Here is a 19636-nt window from a genome sequence, read left to right as displayed (position 1 = left end):
GGTTCGACTATATGTGAGGGAGAGCCAGTGAGTGTGTGTGTGTGGGGAGAGAGAGAACTTGTGTGTGGGGGAGAGCCAATGAGTGTGAAAGAGCCTGTGTCTGTGGGTGGGGAGGCTGTGTGTGTGGATGGGGAGGGGGAAGAGAGCCTGTGCATGTGTATGAGGGAGTAGGGAGAGAGCCAGTGTGTTTGTGTGTGTGAGAGAGGAGGAATGTGCATGAGAATCAACGTGTGAGAGAGAATGAATACGTATGTTAGGGAGTTTGTGTATATGAGAGAGGATAAAGTGTGCACCCTCTCTCTCCTCCACTATTTTATGACAATCTCAGGGTGACTGGAAATCTAAAGGCTGGCAGGTAATGATACAAGTGGCATTGTGACCTTCCTGTCAAATCCGTATCCTTGAATGTTTGGCAGCTCCTTTATTAATATGTGGAATCATTCGTATAATTCACAGATTGATATTGCTATGGAATAACTCATCTGAAGAGCGAGAAAGGAAGCAAGGAGATTAAAGTGGCTGAAATGTCAGGAGAATCAGAATCTAGCTGGACTTGTGCCCTGAAGCGGAGGCTTCCTTATAGTCCAGGATGGCGGGAGAACTGCTAGAAAAGAGAGCAACAGGTAGAGCAAAATGTCTTGTATGTTTCAGAAAGGAAAGCCATTTTCTGATGCAACCGGGTGGAATTTAGCTAGGGAGAAGGGTAGAAAAGCAACCTTGAGCGGAGGAGCTGCTGGCCACAACCCAGGGAAACCAGGGTTCAAATCCCACTGTCTCAGGTACAAAATTAGATTGTAAGCCCTGTGGGGACAGGGAAATACCTACAGTACCTGAGTGCAATCCGCTTCGATAGAAAGCGGAATATAAAAAGCTAAATAAATAAATGTAAATATAAACTATTCTGAAAATAAATGATAGGAAAAAATGTGATTATTCTCTTTGTGAGGGAACCATAGCTAACTCTTAAATGTCAGGTAAGCATATGTACCGTACTCATAAATAAGCTCACATGCAGACTTTGAGCATTTCGTTTCATAAACCAAACTCCGAGGGCTGTCTCTGCCTGGTTCAGGCAGATTAGAATTGATCAGAAATTTCTTAACGTGCTGAGGCGCAAAAGTGATGCCGTTGTTGGTTTAGAAAATGAACACTTTGCACCAGCGGAAGCAAAGTTTGCACCTTGGCTTTATAAAGAAAACACCCCCCCCCCCCCCCCCTGTATTCTGGAAGCTGCAGAGGTTTGTTGGGAATGGCTTGGTAACGCCCATTTGTGCTGAATACACATGCCTGGCGTTTACAGAGTGCTGGGATCTGCGCTGCCACTTGTCTGGGAAAATAATTGTACTCAACTGTTTAGCAACGATTAACCATTACTGAGGTAATGTGCTGCCTGAGGGGAGGGATGAAATGGCGCACCTCTCCCCCCCCCCCCCCCCCCCCGCAAGGTGCGGCAGAAATGAAATTCACTTTGGGGGGGGGGGGTCTGGCCCTCTTGGTGATTTGTAATGCCGGGGAAGGGGGCGGCAGGGTTCCCAGACGAGTGGCAGATGGTACATCAGGGATAATATTTCTAGGATGCTGGCCCCCCCTACCACATTCCCAGGGACCCTACTACCTGCCTCCCACCCCGATGATGTGGGAGATGAGCGCATGGTGGGAGTCCGTGCGACGCACTCTCTTAGGGTCAGTGCAAGGGTATTAGGCTCCCTCCCCCCAACACAATTAAAAAGTTCTTATTCACTACTTCCCCAAGCCAAAAAGGAAGATTATAGATGGAAAAGGAGCATTCAAAGGTAGCCTTCTGAGGTGAGAATATCACTGTATATAACATTTACAATCACTGCAAAAAAAAGACATTTGGAGCCCTCATGATATTTGGACAATACTAAAATGCACAGAGTATGCGCTTGGCCACAGAAGCCATGAATAAATTTAGCTGCAATTACAATATGGTAAACTTTCCAGACCATAGTTGCCAGAGGACAAACAGTAACAACCCTATCTAGGATAAAGAAACACTGCCCTAAAACACCAGTGCACCTCCTGTTAGGAAAACAGAACAAGCCAGGCTGCTATAGATCCCTTTACAGAACCTACAGCCAGCAGAATACCCCACCTCGCTCAGGCATGCCCTGGTCAGACATGCTCACCAAATACAGAATTACTAAACTGGAAACCATTACAAGTCAGCCTCTAGAGTTTTAATGTCATTTTTTGCCTTTTTTTTTTTTTTTCTGACAATTGGCAAACCTGCGCTACCATCATGGGTCTTTCCTGCTCTGGCATATTGAGAATTATTTTGTGATTCCTGCCTTACCCATCAAGTTGCATTGCAACAATGGAAAAACAGAAACATCATCCTGCTTGATAAAAACATAAAATCACACCACTTTCATTATCTTTTTCTAATAGTCATAAGAACACAGCATCAGACAAAATGGTGCTCAAATTTTCGATAACCCGTCTCTTACCACATAATGGGTTATATTTCTAAATAGGTGATCCCCTGAGGCAAGCGAATTGTTTGCCAAAGCATGGGCCTATGTCAGGTTGGGCTCCTGACGTATTGAACACAGCATCGGTGATGACTCACAGCACATTGAGCTGAATGTTTTAAAGAATCTTTCCCTCAGTGCGATTTTGGATCATTGAGATAAGGTTTTTCATTTATCAGTTATAGTTTGTTTAAGATCATTTTTCTGATATATGCATCCAAGATAGTTCATTGTACCAGCAAATGAATGAATTTGACGGAGCCTTGAGTGACCCTATCTGTAGCCCCATTACGTGGCAACAGTTGGGTTATTGAAAATTTGAGCACCATTTTGTCTGATGCTGTGGTCTTATGATTTGGTTGCCTCTTTTTGCTTGTTTTTCGACATTGATAGAAGATGACTTTGCTTTTGTTGATAAAACATCAAACAAAATCAAGAAATATAAAACAACAATCACAATAGTAAATAATGCTAATAAAAATATTTCAGAATTGCTGATGAATGGAATAACATTCAATAATTACACACAAAAAAAAATGTGTAAATTTCCAAAACCAATATAATATTTCAAACCAGCAGACTTATCAAATAACATGAATATTTAAAACTAATAAAGATGATAAAAAATTCCTTGTGATTTCCAAGGATTAGTTTGGGGGAAGATTACAGGGAGGAGGGGCTGCACACAAACTTTCTCTCTCATAGAAGCACACACACGTTCATTCTCTCACACGCATTCATTCACTCATTCACTCAAACATTCACTCTTCTCGACCTCTAGAACACACAAGCGGCAGCGACTTCCACCTCACCCCAGTGGGACGACTCCACTTTCTACCCGAGACACAGGACAATGCTACTTCTGCTTCTTTCTTCCAGCTGCATGCAACGAGGCTGCTCTTCCTCCTCCTTGCACCCCCTTCTTCACATCTGCACAGGTCTACACAACACAACTTCTTCCAGGCTGCGACACCCCTCCCCCCCAAAAAACCTATGATGCTCTAGGCAGCCACGTAGTCCACCTAGTGCTTCCACCAGTCCTGCACTCTCCCACTCAGACCCCCATGCAGTCTTGCTCCCTCTCTACTTCCCACTGTTTCCCCTCATTTCCTCTCTCTTTTTTTCACCTCCACTCATATCCTTCCCTTTCCCACCCTTTCCCATCCCAATCACTCTCTTTCCCTTTGTCATACTTGCCTCCTTTCCACTCTCTTGCTCCCCTTTCCTTCCCCATGTCACTAACAGCTTCCCCACTCCTGGGTCGTCTTCTTGATACCACAGGCTCCTCTTATTGCTGGTGGGGAGTGGGGACCCTGCCAGCACGTCATCCTTTGGAGCCCTCATTGCTGGTGGGGAATGAGAACCCCGCCAGCACATCATCCCGAACCGTCTTCTGGCATGGGAACCCCGCCAGCACATCATTCTGCAGTGCCTCACTGCTATTGGGAGTAGGAAATCCGCCAACATATCAAACTGAGTTACCATGGTCTTCCTGCTAGCAAGGTGTGGGAACTCTGCTGGTATTAACATTTGAAATGAAAAAGTGAGGCAGCTGCACAAGGGGATTTTAGCGGACACTTTCTGCGGGCCCTCCAAAGTTTTGTTGCCTGGGGCAGCTGCCTCACCCTGCATCAATGTAGAACCATCCCTGTCAGTAAAGCAAAACACTCAGTTCAGCTGGTAAGAACATTTCAGAAGAACTTTTCATGTAGTTTGGAGTCATTCTGTGACTCATGGCTTTTTGCTAGAGGCTAATTTTTAAACTTGCATAGGAAAAGGTATTTAGCCTGAAAAAGCAGATGCCTGACCCAGTATATCATAGATATGTGGATTTTTGTTTTGTGCTCATTGGATTTAAAATAATGTATGTTTAATAAATTACATATATTTATGAATATCCCTGTGATTTGGATACCAGATACAGGAGGGTAGTTAAGCTTGTGAGGGTGTTCATAGTGATTTCATATGATATAAAAGCAGAATATCCTCTTATTAGTATTTTGTTATCTAATTTACATCAGTAGCTAATGATAACATGGTTGCTGTAAGTTATTTTGTTTTAGCACTCTGTCCATTGCTGCATTTTTTGACATTGCCTTACAGTTTGGATAATGTGCAGCAGAGTTTTGCTTGCTGTTTCATAATGTAACTATTTTGAACCCCCAACCAGTGAAGAGCCACTGGTTTAAAGGGGTTATTTGAGTGTCACCCCTGAGTTTGTGTCCCATCATAGGACCCTAAGAACCACACCTCAAATGGGGCTTAAGCTGTTAGGTTTTCTTTATGGATATTAAGCCAGTCTGAATATCTCAAATTCCCTGTTTGAGGAAAGATTTCTTTCCAGGTCCTGTGCATTAATCATGCATTAATGCCAAGATTACATTCTCTTGTCAACATCACTAATATTCACACTTGGAGGCAAAAGCTGGTTTCCAACTTAATGTTTACTGATTAAGGATGGAAACTGATGAGAAGATTCTTCTACAGATTGCTGTTCGATACAGTCATTGTACAGCTTTAGATTTTCAATAAATTTGTGAGCTTTTGCTTCCAGTCAATATATTCTTTTATAGTCAATCAATTATGCCATTCATTTTCCTTTCCAATCACTGGGGTAGTTTTTAAGATTCCTCCCAGTAGTTGGTGGAGAGGCTGTTGTTAACCATAGCTCCGTATTCTCCTCACTCCCTGTTTTTGTACCTCCGCGCTCTTCTCGTCATTGGATGGGTGCCACTTACCTTCCAGCTCCTCCTTTTCTGGGAATGAATGAGAACTTATGTGAGAGATACCACTTGTAACGATGGTAAGGAAATCAAATCTCTGGGCCCTAGGGTATTCAGGCTGAAAGAAGAAAAAAAAAGTTTCTTAAAAAAAAAGAGGAACCAAAATCAGTGAAAGGAAGGGTGGAAAAGATGTCCTTCTAACAAAAATGTTTCAAAAAGCCTGGTAAATCAGGCAAAGGGACCCTTTCTTCTTTACTCTACCCAGGCCTGAAGCTTAGAGGCCCAAAGGTCCTTTCCTGAGGAGATTAAACAATACAGAATCTGCAACGAGGACAAGCTGCCCCTCGAGGGATAAGTGAAAGCTCCGCAGCCTAAGATGGTGGCAGGGTTTATGTACTCTAAAAGGCACATTTTAAAAGCCCAAACCGGGAGAAATACAAATCTGTCAGGCTGCTGAATACCGAGCGGATTTTAAAAGGCTCCTTCGTATGCGCGTATCTCCCGCCAAGCGCACAAATGTAAAGTTCCCCAAAAAGGGGCGGGGGCATTCCTGGATTTCAGCTTCCAACGCGCACGCTGGGCTCCCCTGCGGCGTAACTTTACTTCTGCTACGGAGGACGTGGAAGTAATAAAATAAAGAAAAATAGACAGATTGGCAGGGCTTTAAAGGTCGGGGCTAACAGGAGAAACGAAGGGTTTGGAGGTCCTATCCCTTACCTGGGCGACCGGGGGAAACCGGAAATGGTGTCGGTGCGTTTGTCTACTAAAATCCCCCCATAGTCGCGTGCCCGCCTGGACACAGGCCGACAAACGCGCACCCGTGTGCTAAGAGCTCATCTCCGGCTTTCACGTGGAAAAGGTAAACCCAGCCTAATGCTCCCTGTTTCTCTTCTAAGGATGGCCCATTCCTGTTACTGGAAGCTCACGGCGTTCTCCACCTGAGGGAGTTACTGCACGGTCATTGCGTTATTACTGAAGCTGGCCATTGACTTATAGAATAAAACGGAAAATGTCATAATGCCTCTGTATCGCTCCATGGTGAGACCGCACCTTGAATACTGTGTACAATTCTGGTCGCCGCATCTCAAAAAAGATATAATTGCGATGGGGAAGGTACAGAGAAGGGCGACCAAAATGATAAGGGGAATGGAACAGCTCCCCTATGAGGAAAGACTAAAGAGGTTAGGACTTTTCAGCTTGGAGAAGAGACGGCTGAGGGGGGGATATGATAGAGGTGTTTAAAATTATGAGAGGTCTAGAACGGGTAGATGTGAATCGGTTATTTACTCTTTCGGATAGTAGAAAGACTAGGGGGCACTCCATGAAGTTAGCATGGGGCACATTTAAAACTAATCGGAGAAAGTTCTTTTTTACTCAACGCACAATTAAACTCTGGAATTTGTTGCCAGCGAATGTGGTTCGTGCAGTTAGTATAGCTGTGTTTAAAAAAGGATTGGATAAGTTCTTGGAGGAGAAGTCCATTACCTGCTATTAAGTTCACTTAGAGAATAGCCACTGCCATTAGCAATTGTTACATGGAATAGACTTAGTTTTTGGGTACTTGCCAGGTTCTTGTGGCCTGGTTTGGCCTCTGTTGGAAACAGGATGCTGGGCTTGATGGACCCTTGGTCTGACCCAGTATGGCATTTTCTTATGTTCTTATGTTCTTAGATTTCATCCTGAGTATCTGGTTTGTGCACGTTTGCCATACGCCAGGGTGATCCTTGCAGCCTTTCACAGTTGCTCCTATCACGAGTTAGATTGCATTTGTGTCTCATACGGTTTGGCAGCAGCACCGCTGTGCACAGCAAGCCGGCTGCTGCTTCTGGTGTGGTTGTTAGAAATCTATGCGGCTTTAGAATTATATATGTTACATGATCTGTTTTCGACATTGCTGGAAAGTATTTTTCATGTTGACATCAGAAAGACTTATTATTCGTATGTAAAATAGAAGTAATTTTGTGGCTGCAGGAGCATTGGTACAAACCATTTTATGCACTTTGGGCTAGATTTTAAAAGCCCTGTGTGCGTAAATCCTGCCTATTTTGCATAGGCTGCCGGTGCGCACAAAGCCCTGGGACGCGCGTAAGTCCCGGGGCTTCGTAAAAGGGGCGGGAGGGGGCGTGTCCAGTGGGCATCAGGGGGAGGTCCAGGGCGGGTCCAGGGGCGTGGTGACGGTTCGGGGGCGGGCCGGGAGGGCGGTCCCGAGTCCCCCGGCACTGCAGCCTGTGCCGGGGGATGCTGAGGCGGCGCTCGCAAGTTACGCCTGCTTCAAGCAGGCGTAACTTGCCCAACAAAGGTAGGGGGGGGATTTAGGTAGGGCTGGGGGGTGGGGTAGATAGGGGACGGGAGGGGAAGGTAGGGGACGCGGAAGGAAAGTTCCCTCCGAGGTTGCTCCGATTTCAGAGCGGCCTCGGTGGGAACGGAGGCAGGCTGCGCGGCTCGGCGCGCACAGGCTGCCGAATTTGCGCTGCCTTGCACGCGCCGACCCCGGATTTTATAAGATACGCGTAGCTACGCGCGTATCTTATAAAATCCGGCGTACTTTTGTTCGCGCACATGTACTTATTTAAGATCTACCTCTTTATGCGTTTTTATGGCTTTACTCTTTTTTTTTTTTTTTTTAAAGAGGTGCTCCTTGCTCTTGGTGACACATCCTAATTTAGATGTATTTATTTACCGACGTTTGATATTCCTTTTTTTTTTTTTTTCATTACAACTGACCTCGAAACAGACTACAACAGAATTAAGAGTATACTTTGCATTATACTATACATTTAGAGGTAGATCTTAAATAAGTACGCCGGATTTTATAAGATACGCACGTAGCTTATAAAATCCAGGGTCGGCGCACGCAAGGCTGCGCAAAATCGGCAGCCTGCGCACACCGAGCCGTGTAGCCTGCCTCCGTTCCTTCCGCATCGCCCCACCTTCCCCTCCCTTCCCCTATCTACCTCACCCCCCAGTCCTACCTAAATCCCCCCCCCCCTTACCTTTTGTTGTGCAAGTTACGCCTGCTTGAAGCAGGCGTAACTTGCTCGCGCCGCCTCGGCATCCTCCGGCACAGGCCGCAGTGCTGGGAACACCACGCTCCCGGACACGCCCCCTCCCACCCCTTTTACGAAGCCCCGGGACTTACACGCGTCCTGTGGCCTTGCGCGCGCCTGCGGCCTATGCAAAATAGGCGCGCTGGCACGCGAGTGCCTTGCGCTTGTAAATCCGGCAGGATTTACGCGCGCAGGGCTTTTAAAATCTAGCTCTTAGTGCCATACTTAGCAGATGGCCTAGTAGTAAGAGCCTACTGGTGGGTAACTAGTGGACCTTTATTCAAGTTAAGTAGTTAAGTTGGTGGACAGAAGGTTTCTGCCAGGAAGGTCTGCTGAAGCCATGATTTGGCATTTTTTCCCTGAAGGTGAAGCAGCTAGGCTCGAGATGCAGGGTTTGGATTTGTGTGTTCCAGATTTTTGGTGCATAACAGCTGAAGGCCTGAAGTCCGGTGCAGGAGAGTCTTGTAGAGGCCAGAGGAGGGATGGAAAGAAGAGCCAATTGGGAAGGATCAGAGTTCTCTTGTGGGAGTACAAGAGAAGTTGCCAGAGGTATTCTGGGACCAGTTGCAAAGACCAGGCAGAGTGTTTTGATCTTTATCCTGCTTTCAGCTGGGAGCCAGTGTAGTTGGTGTAGTAAGGGTGTCATGTGGTCTGTTGCTTTGGCTTCTACCTGGATTCTCATGCCTGAACTCTGTAAGAAAGCAGCAAAAACAGATAATTATTTGCTTTTACTTGTGGACAAATGTTTGCACTCAAATGTCATGCTTTTGTTTTGGGTCTCTTTGTATTTGCTGTGATAGTTTTTATCTTTGTCTAGGCTAGTGCAGCATTCCCCTCTATGTGTGAAGTGCAGCTTGCACACTGAATTTTGCTGTGGAATATGTTTTTATATGTAAGTTTTCCAAACTTAGTGTTAATATTTTTAAAGAAATTCTGTTGATTATTTTTTTAAATGTACCATCTATCAAGTCATATATTAATAAAACACCTCAAACCACTAAATAAATAGGTAATAAAGGGATATATGAAAAATGGATATTATTTTTTAAAATATTACAAGATTTGATTAGATTTGGAGACCCCTGAATATTGAGGAAGAAGAAAACCGTTACCCAGAACACTCTTCATGCTGTATTGGCTGAAAATGTGCAGGATCACTGATCCTCCAGGTAGGCTCCTACTATATATTATCGTGCACCTTTGTGCATAGGCTTCTCTGTATTTAAGGTTGCCAGATTTCAAACAAACAAGCTTGCAATAAATGAAATGTGCACTGAATTAGTCACTGTATCAGAATCCTATGGAGAATCGCCTCCGATGTCCTGGTCCAACTGGTGGCATGCAAGCAGATTATTTGACACGACTGCTATTGGGAAAGGAGGATTTTCATAGAAAATCTGAGTGGTGCTGGTTGATCCTGTGGCTCAGCTAGGACACTTGGGTTTGAGTTCCTGGCTGGCTGGGCTCAGACACATTGCTGAGCTGATGATTCACTTGAGCTTGCATTTGATAGGAAGACATCTGATGCTTCTGGGAGCGACTCTTGCTGGCTGAGCAGCACTAGATTTAGACTCAGATTTCCCTTCTGCTCTTCACCAGTGAGGGAACGAAAAGTCAAAGAAATGGGAGAAAAAAACAAAACATTGAAACAAACAAAAACTAATAGTGTTTAAGTGGCTGCCTAGGTCTGGCTGTCGTACTTTTCATGCCTATTTCTGAGGCTGAGCATTCAGATTGTTGTTTCATCTTGTGACTAACAATAGGGAAGTACTACTGCAGTCTATTGTATCTAGTTTTATTTAAAAAATCAATTGTAGTGATGCAGTATCTAACCATGATGCTGTATAATAATTTGTGTTGTCGCATCCTCTTGTTCATATTGCTGCCAAATAGAAGCAATTAACGTTTACCTGTTAAGAATTATTAGGACGGGAATAGCGAATAAAATAGAGAATATCATAATGTCTCTGTATTACTCCATGATGAGACTGCACCTTGAATACTGTGTGTAGTTCTAGTCGCCGCATCTCAAAAAATATATAGTTGTACCAGAGAAGGTACAGAGAAGGGTGACCAAAATGATAAAGGGGATGGAATGGCTCCCCTGTGAGGAAAGGCTTAAGAGGTTAGGGCTGTTCAGCTTGGAGAAGAGATGGCTAGAGGAGAGATATGGTAGAGGCCTATAAAATCATGAGAGGACTTGAATGGGTAAATGTGAATCTGTTATTTAGTCTTTCAGATAATAGAAGGATTAGGGGGCACTCCATGAAGTCAGCAAGTAGCACATTTAAAACAAATCTGAGAATTATTTTTTTTTCCACTTTCGCATAGTTAAGCTCTGTAATTTGTTGCCAGAGCATGTGGTTAGTGCAGTTAATGTAGCTGGGTTTAAAAAGGATTTGTATATGTTTTTGATGTCCATATACTGCTATTAATCAAATTGACTTAGAGAATAGCTACTGCTATTACTGCATTAGTAGCATGGGATCCATTTAATGTTTGGATACTTGCCAGGTACTTGTAACCTGGATTGGCCACTGTTGGAAACCGGATGCTAGGCTTTGATGGACCGGTCTTCTGACCCAGTATGGCAACTTTTTATGTTCTTATGTTCTGATCCAATGTAAAATAGTTTTGGTTTTTGAGGCTGGTTGCTTGATTTTTCACTATCTAAGGTGATGTCAATAAAATGACTAGAATTCATACTTAATACATGGGTTGTATATATCTTTGTTTTCATGTACATGTTAAGTTTGGATAGCCATTGATTTGCATTTTTGTTAAGCAGATGATGGATTAGTGACATTAACAAGATGCAATAATGTTGGCAAGCGGTACCTTTTGGATTTTGCTGACATCATTGGATAAATGAGTCACTGATGTCAGCAAAACCAAGAGATATGGTTACAAGATCATTATATGCTGGTCTGTCCCTTTCCCTCTTATGTGCTCTGTGTGGAATCTACTAAGTTGTTTATCTGAAAAAGTTAAGTAGGTAAAGAAGAAAATTTATGATAGGATGAACTGCAGCCTCAAAATATTTACAACGGGGCTCAATCTATAGACTTATAATGAAAAATATTTACAGTAGGTCTTAGAATACTGTACCTTGTTAATTCAGTAATTTGTTTCTGTTTCTGCAAACTGAGCAGGCACTTTGCTGTTGTATGAAGAATAATTGTTGGTATTCTGTGGGACTTCAAGGGGCTTGATTTAATTTGATTTCCCCCCTCCCATGTTGAACCTATTGGAAAAACATGTCCTGAACCAAGTCCATGTGTTCAGCATCTGCCACACTCACATGAAACCTCAATTTTCAAATAGCAGTTTGCCTGAGGGCGTGTTTTATCTCTGGGTGTGGTTCATCTCTGGCATCTCTGGCAAGTAGCAGCAGGTAACAGGACAGCATGATCCCAGCTTTGTTGTCTTTCTTTAGACATTTAGGAATGCATTGGCAGAAGTGTGCTCTCATTTTTCTCCAATCTTAATTTTGTGTATCGCTTTGCATAAGTCTTTCTGGTAATAATTCAGGTACCAGTCTAATAAAGTCCTTACATCTAGGTTAATTTTGATTTGTCAGTTCAATCCAGCAGCATGTACTAATTCACGAAAAAGGAAGGAGCCAAAGGGTAAGGGAAATGCATCAATGAGAGTTCATACGTTTCAATGCCTAAATCTTGAATCCTGAATATTCAGCACTCCAATATACAGCCTTTTATTACAGAAAAATACAGCCAGTGTTTTAGGGTGTGGCAAGGAACATGCATGCTTTTTTCTAAATTGACTATTCCTAATTGAATTGTATAAAACCATAATTCTGTTACTTCTGTGCTGGTCTTTACAGCACCACTTTCTGGCTAGGAAAACCAGGGCCAGTGTTATAAAGGAAGAGTTCCCATGATGTCATCTTCTTTCCAGGATCCATTCTGCTGCTGCTGCTGCTCCTCCTCCCCCATATTGGTCTGCTAGTAAAAGCAGAAACAGGCTCCTCCTGCTGTGAAGCCTCTGTTTTCACCCATATATACAATGTAACTTGTCTAGACATATATAGACAACTTTGCTTGGCTGGACCTCATAAAAAAGGTCCTAAGACAGAACAATGAGAAAGGGAGTCCTCGGGTCTTATAAACTGAAAGGTGCCCTCATTGTATTATAAGCATTGACCCAGGCAGAGTCCAGTCTGATCTTTTTTTTTTTTTAAAGATATTTTGTATTGCAGTTAAGATACACAAACTTCTAGCTTATTAATAATGAAAGCAAAGTAACAACCGGACTTATCTTAAGGCTCCAGTAGAGAAATGGATTTGGTAATTGTCCTTTGAAATACACAAGACAACAGAAACACTGTTGAGCGCTGTCTCTTAAATTGTCTGCTGAACCCAAAATAAACCCGACGCTTGCAGCATTTCAAAATTGAATCTTCTTCAGGGGTTAAGGTCAGCACCGGTGGGTAAGGCAGAAGACAAACTGTTCAATAAAGCATGTATGCCTGGAGCAAAATATAAGATTGGCAAACATTGCTACACATACATGGACAGAAAAAAACATTTGAAACACTTCTGACAAATTGTGCAAACACAGAGATATTTTTGCAAAAGAATAGGTCTATTAAAAATCCTTGAATAGAACTTACAAACTTACTGAGATAGGATATGGCTTAAATAACAGCACTCACTCTCGTGGCACTTTTTAGCAGGCTGGACTGTTGCTGTCATGCGCCATTTTAAAGGGACTTTCGTGGGAAATGTGATGTTAATCATCAAAAACCTATTTTACTAAAAAATGAAATCTGAAAAGAAATTACTATCTAGTTAGTTACAACCAAAATCACAACAAATGCCTCTGTTTGGCATGTGGGGAGGGCTGCGGTTTCTGTATGGTAGCTGAGGCGTGTTTGAAGAACCATGGCATTTACATGGCGAGTCTGTCTGGCAGTGGAGGACTATTATGGAGCTTGAAAGGAGCCCCAGGACTGCAGGCCTGAAGTCTGAACACAGCTACTTTCATTCCTAGGCCTCCCACCATCGTTGGACTGGATAAGAATGCTGAAAGGCAGCAGGCTAAGTAAGACTCAAGATCGGAAATAAAATGTGTCCCGAGGACTAATCTGGATCCTTGTCGGAAGCTGCCTCATTTTAAACCATTCTGTGGCCTCCTCAGCAGGGCACCTGCCCTTGAGAAATCTGATACTGGAGACAGACAATATACATGTGCAAAATATAGAAAAACCCTTATTCAGAAAGAAGAAATGCAGGCACAATAAAAAAAAATATATGCACAAGAGGGAACTTTTACATGTTCTGAATGTGGGAAAGGTTTCAGAAAGAGAAAACTAATGCAACACCAGAAAATCAACAAAAGGAAGAGATTGTGCTCAGCTACAGAATATGGCAAAATCTTTCTTAATAAAGTAAATCTCACAAATTACCAGAAAAGTCACACTGATGAGAGACCATTGTCATGATTGTGAGAAAAGTTTCAGTCAGAAAGCAAATTTCACAATAAATCCAAAATTCTACCTAGCAGCAAAATTAAGTTACGGTAGGGAATGTAATAAAAGCTTATGTCACAAAAATGACAAGTGGCACGTGCTTCAGACATCTCCCATGCCACTCTGCCTTACTGCTGTGCCTCTTATCCTACATCTTAGAGGTCTTTCTTCCACTCAGCATTTTTGGGTATACCCAGACTTTGCATCTTAATGGTCTTGCTGTCTTTCTCTATTGCTGCTATTCTCCTGAGGAACCACCTTGGGGCTCTTGCTGTGTCTCAGCCTGGCTGCCATAACCAGACTCTACACTTTTGGGGTCTGTCTGCCACTCAGCCTTGCTGCCATATCCGAGACTACAACTTGAGGGTCTTGCTGCAACTCTGCCTTGCTTTCATACCAAGAGTTTGCCCTTTGGAGTTCTTGCTGCCATACTCCAGACTCTACTCCAGGGGGTGTTCTTTTAACTGGCGGTGGCTGGTTTGCACCTCTCATGGTGTCTTGGAGTCTTACTGCTACGCTTTTTGTGCTGCTTTTTCTCTCTATCAGTGCCTGAGTTATTTTTCTGCTGCTTTATTCCCCCCTTCATAATGCCTTAGGATGTTCATACCACTCTTGGTGCCACTTTGCCTCTCTTATGCTGCCTTTCACTGTTATCAGCAGCTTCTTTTGAAGTCTTGGGGTATTCTTGACAGTCTTGGTACTGCTTTGCTCCTCTGACAGTAGTACTTTGGAGAACTCCTGCCACTGCTGGCACCTTTGTCCCCTTTACAATGCCTTAGGCTATTCATGCCACAATCTTGGTGCCTTCGTTCTCTTCCCCCTTATGATGTTGTCTACCTACAAATTTCATTAGAAATGATTAGAAGCTCAAAATAGGCTGTGTTATTTCCCCCATTGATTTTAACGGTAAATGAATTAAATGAATACACAGGGGTTTGGTTTTTTTTATTTTTGTTTGAAACTAATGAAATGAATGGAGGTGACCTACAAAAGAAATGAACAAACAAACAAATTTGCCTCTGTGCAAGCCTAAGAATTAGTGAATATGAGAAATGGTGTACTTAATTTGAAAATAAGATTACACTACTAAGCTCCTGTACTTGAAAACAAAAATCTCAAAATGTCAAAATAGATTTTAACTTGTTGATGCAACAGTCCAGCAACAGACTATCAAGTGTGACTATAGTGTGTCAGGAGTTTAACAATGCTTAGCCACACATCCTAGAGGAAACATAAGTATCATCTTATTTCTCATTTGTTGTAAGCTGTTTTAGGCAATCCTTTGTGATGGAAAAAGTAGAGTAGAAGTGTATGTAATCTGCTTTGAAGTGCCTGAAAGGCAAAATATAAGTCACACAAATAAATATGGGCACATTGTGCTGTATTATATATATATATTACATGGCTACGATGTTCTGCCTGGCTAATCTTAAATTTGTAAGGTAAACAACTACATGCATATCCTCCGAAACCTCAGTAAACAATACCAAACAAATCAGAGGTAAATAGATAAATTCTATGCCATAACTCATACTTTATTGATTACAGTCATTCACAGAATTTATTTTATAATTATGATGGACCCAGCCTCTGTGGCCCGCTAAGAGAAACAGTTGAGCGTTGGTGAATCGCATGTGAATGCTATTATCGTCGCGGCTTGCAGGTTATAAGAAGTAAAATAAGTGGAGGTGTGAAAGGATAATAGCAAGCCACTACATCTGATAAAGTGATATGATGGACCAATGGATACCAATTGATTAGGATAATCTAGACAATTACATAACATCAGACTGAAAAATCTACAAGTGAAGTCCCTGAAGAAGCCCTGAGCAACAGGGAGAAACGAGGCTCTCGTCGGACTGGACTGGATTAAGATACAGAGAAGATGTGTTAAAAAGAACATTAGTTCTTTATATTTGTCATGTGAGACACATACAGCCTATTCCGTTTAGGAAAAAGTGTATTTTGTTAAATAATCCACTGGTTGTTAAGATCAGGTTATCTGAGAGTTGTACAAGCGATTATCTATTATAGTACATAGGTTTTATATGGTAATGTGTATAAAGTATATCGTGAGTGATGTATGTATGGTATGATTTGAGATGATTTTAGGGTAAAGCATGTAGCATGTATGGTATGGTTGTGGTGACTTTAGGGTAAAGTAGCAGTGAGAGTGTGTTCATTTTAATTTTGAATATTCACAAGATAAGATGGGTCCATCATAATTATAAAATAAATTTTGTGAATGACTGTAATCAATAAAGTATGAGTTATGGCATAGAATGTATCTATTTACCTCTGATTTGTTTGGTATTGTAATCTTAAATTTGAGCACAGTTCGTAGTATGCTTTGCACCCTGGACCATTCAGATCTTAGTATATGCAATTCATTTTTTTTATATAGTTGCCAGTATAACTGCTCAAAGAAGAGCATAAGAGTTATGTGAAATTAAATACAAATGTATAAGTGATTTTCTGAAATATTTTGTAAGGAGGATGCTATCGCTACTCATGAGCTCCTTGGAGTTAATTTTCAGTAGTGTTCTTAACTACAAAGTTCCATGTTTAATTTTAAACACACACAAAACCTGATTTTCACACACAAGGTGCCTGCATAAATTGGGTTTGTATATCGAGTTGTGTGACTAAATAGATGTGCATAACTTTGCACATTGCAAAATGGGGTGTAAAGTTATGCATGCAAATGGCATGCAGTTTATATGCATACTTTTTAACAATTCAGGTTATGCCTGTAAATCCAAGCCATGTTGGGTTGTGCCCGTGAAATGCCTCTTTATGCAACCAAATTGATGCATGTTATGAACGTAAGTGCATAATTTGGGTGGCTAAAAATCCACTAAAAGTATACAGCTAAATTATGTGCATAATACCTTATTTTACATGTGCAAATCCTGGCTTTTAAAAATGCACCCCTTATAGTATTGCACAGTGCATGACTGGTATAATTCTTTTCGAAAATACAGGTTTCTCTGTCAGGTTACTGACTGGAATCTTCTTCATCTGTGCCAGTTTGCTTCCTTTTCTCCACCGCAGTTAGATGGAAGGTGAAGGCTACTGCTCCAGCAGCTGAGCTGATTTTCAATCTGGCATTATCCACAGCTGCCAGGCATGACCAAGCAGATGACCCTGATAGGGACCCTTAAGGATCACAACAGATGGATGATGTAAATTGCAACTACTCTGCAGTTTCTGGTCCTAATCCTGTCCTCCTCCTGAGAGTGGAATGTGATCATATGGAAGCTGACTCAAGATGAGAACAATTCTGACATCCTGCAGTGCTTCCTGTCAGTAATGTAGTTCAGGCTATTGGGATCTTGGAATAGGCTCCTGTGCCTTGGGACCTTACAGTGGTTACCACAGTTTAGGGCTTTGTGGACCTGTGGGCCACTCCATAGTGTGTGGCCTTCTCCACCAGTAGCCACCAGATCATCTCTGGCTCACATGGCAAAGCTATTGAGCTCTGGAACATGCTGAGGAAAGGGGAGATCCTAAGTGCCCCATGCAAGAGGAGAGTGATTTTGAGTAGGTTGCCTGTGTCCACTTCTCCCCCCAACAGTAGTAACTCTCGATCATCATCTCATGCAGCTGGGTAAAGATAGTTAAGGTGTGGAACCTGATCAGCCAAATGGGTTTCCTAAACACTGTCGCTATGTCTCTGGCTTTCTCTGTACCTCTGGTGCCAAGAATGGTCAGATCATGCTGTGGAACCAGAACAAGGGCAAACAAGCTCTGCACCCTGGACAGTGCGAACATCATCAGTGTGCTCTGCTTCAGCCACAGCTGCAACTGACTGTGTCTATCACCGGCCCTATCACCAGGACCTGGGATCTGGAAGGCAAAATTATTGTGGATGAGCTGAAACAGGAAGTGATCAGCATCAGAGGCAAAAGCAAGCTTCCCTAGTGCACCTTACTGGCCCGATCCGTTAACAGACAGTTAATCTTTTGGTCTGCAAGGAAAGTTGCTGAAAAATGTGTATGAAGAACCTGGGCCTGACTCAGCATAAAGAAAATTTCCGCTGCTTTCAGAGATGTATGTAATTGTGATGTATATTTGTTCTTTGTTAGCAGATATGAGAGTTGGGTTGGCAGGAAGGGAAATTGGACAATAGGGATGTGCAGCTGGAAAGTATTCGTTGGATTCTGGATACGTTGCATTCGGTCAAGGGGGGGAAAACCCGATCTGTTAATATGTTGAATTCAGCATTCGTTCCCTTTAAATTTAATTAACTACAACCCCCACCCTCCTGACCCCCCCCCCCCCCCCCCAAGACTTGCCTAAAGTCCCTGGTGGTCCAGCGGGGGTCCTGGATCGATCTCCTGCACTCACGCCGTCAGCTGCCGGTATTCAAAATGGCACCGAAAGCCTTTGACCTTACTATGTCACAGGGGCTACCGGTGCCATTGGTCGGCCCCGTCACATGGTAGCAGCAATGGACGGCCGGCGCCATCTTGTGCTCCTACCATGTGACAGGGGCCAACTAATGGCACCGGTAGCCCCTGTGACCATAGTAAGGGCAAAGGCTATCGGCGCCATCTTGAGTACCGGCAGCCGATGGCCTGAGAGCAGGCGATCGATCCAGGACCCCCGCTGGACCACCAGGGACTTTTGGCAAGTCTTGGGGGGGGGGGTCCAGGAGGGTGGGGGTTGTAGTTAATTAAATTTAAAGGGAACGAATGCTGAATTCAACATATTAACGGATCGGGTTTTCCCCCCCTTGACCGAATGCAACGTATCCAGAATCCAACGAATACTTTCCAGCTGCAAATCCCTATTGTCCAATTTCCCTTCCTGCCAACCCAATTCTCATATCTGCTAACAAAGAACAAATATACATCACAATTACATTGCATTTGTTGCATTCGTGGGTTCGGGAAACGTATGGCAAACCCCCATGAATGCAACGAATCTTGAACGAATAAACCCCCCACCCTCCTGTCCCCCCCCAAGACTTGCCTAAAGTCCCTGGTGGTCCAGCGGGGGTCCTGGATCGATCTCCTGCACTCACGCCGTCGGCTGCCGGTATTCAAAATGGCACCGATAGCCTTTGACCTTACTATGTCACAGGGGCTACCGGTGCCATTGGTCGGCCCCGTCACATGGTAGGAGCAATGGACGGCCGGCGCCATCTTGTGCTCCTACCATGTGACAGGGGTCAACCAATGGCACCGGTAGCCCCTGTGACCATAGTAAGGGCAAAGGCTATCGGCGCCATCTTGAATACCGGCAGCCGACGGCCTGAGAGCAGGAGATCGATCCAGGACCCCCGCTGGACCACCAGGGACTTTTGGCAAGTCTTGGGGGGGTCAGGAGGGTGGGGGGTTTATTCGTTCAGGATTCGTTGCATTCATGGGGGTTTGCCATGCGTTTCCCGAACCCACGAATGCAACGAATAGGGACCTATACGTTGCAGATTGGGCATTCGTTCACAATGAATGCACATCCCTATTAGACAATGCTAGCATGCTTGTAAAGAGTAAACCTTACTAAAAGAAATGGTTGAGGATAGGATAGCTCAAGGGAATGCTCATAGAGTTAGAGTCACCGCTTCAAATCCCAGCTTAGGTGGCCTGTCTGAAATGGGCCGGAGATCTCAGTCCAGTTCCGGGGGCTGTAAGAGAAGCAGTCACACTGTAGCTCCCATCAGATTCCTGCAAATGTGTGAATTCTGCTGCACAGCTCATCATAGACTTGTGACAAGGGCATGATGAGAGAGATTAAAAGAAATTGTGCAGGTTCCCTCTGTGCTCGGCTTTCCTGTGCTTCACTCTCTTCGTTTTTTTGTCATTGCCAAACTGCTCTCCGCTTTTCTATGCCTCTTGCGCCCTCTATCATGCCTTCTACTACTTAAGGGCCTGT

The 19636-nt window shown here is 43.5% G+C and overlaps 1 protein-coding gene across 8 annotated transcripts in view; it reads left to right on the top strand.

Moving 5' to 3' along the window:
* The window catches only part of CAMSAP2 (calmodulin regulated spectrin associated protein family member 2), a 217347-nt gene that overhangs the window by 84121 nt on the left and 113590 nt on the right, over window positions 1-19636 (top strand). The window contains exon 1 of one of the 8 annotated variants that reach the window (XM_029617700.1): window positions 500-623. The exons of the other annotated variants lie outside the window; for them this stretch is intronic. The gene's annotated coding sequence lies outside the window, so the exon portion shown is untranslated. Of the gene's footprint in view, window positions 1-499; window positions 624-19636 lie in introns of those variants that run through there. 8 annotated transcript variants of the gene reach the window in all.

This window comes from Rhinatrema bivittatum, chromosome 10, assembly GCF_901001135.1.
Source record: "Rhinatrema bivittatum chromosome 10, aRhiBiv1.1, whole genome shotgun sequence".
Taxonomy (NCBI): Eukaryota; Metazoa; Chordata; class Amphibia; order Gymnophiona; family Rhinatrematidae; genus Rhinatrema; species Rhinatrema bivittatum.
This window is presented reverse-complemented; position numbering and strand designations above follow the sequence as displayed.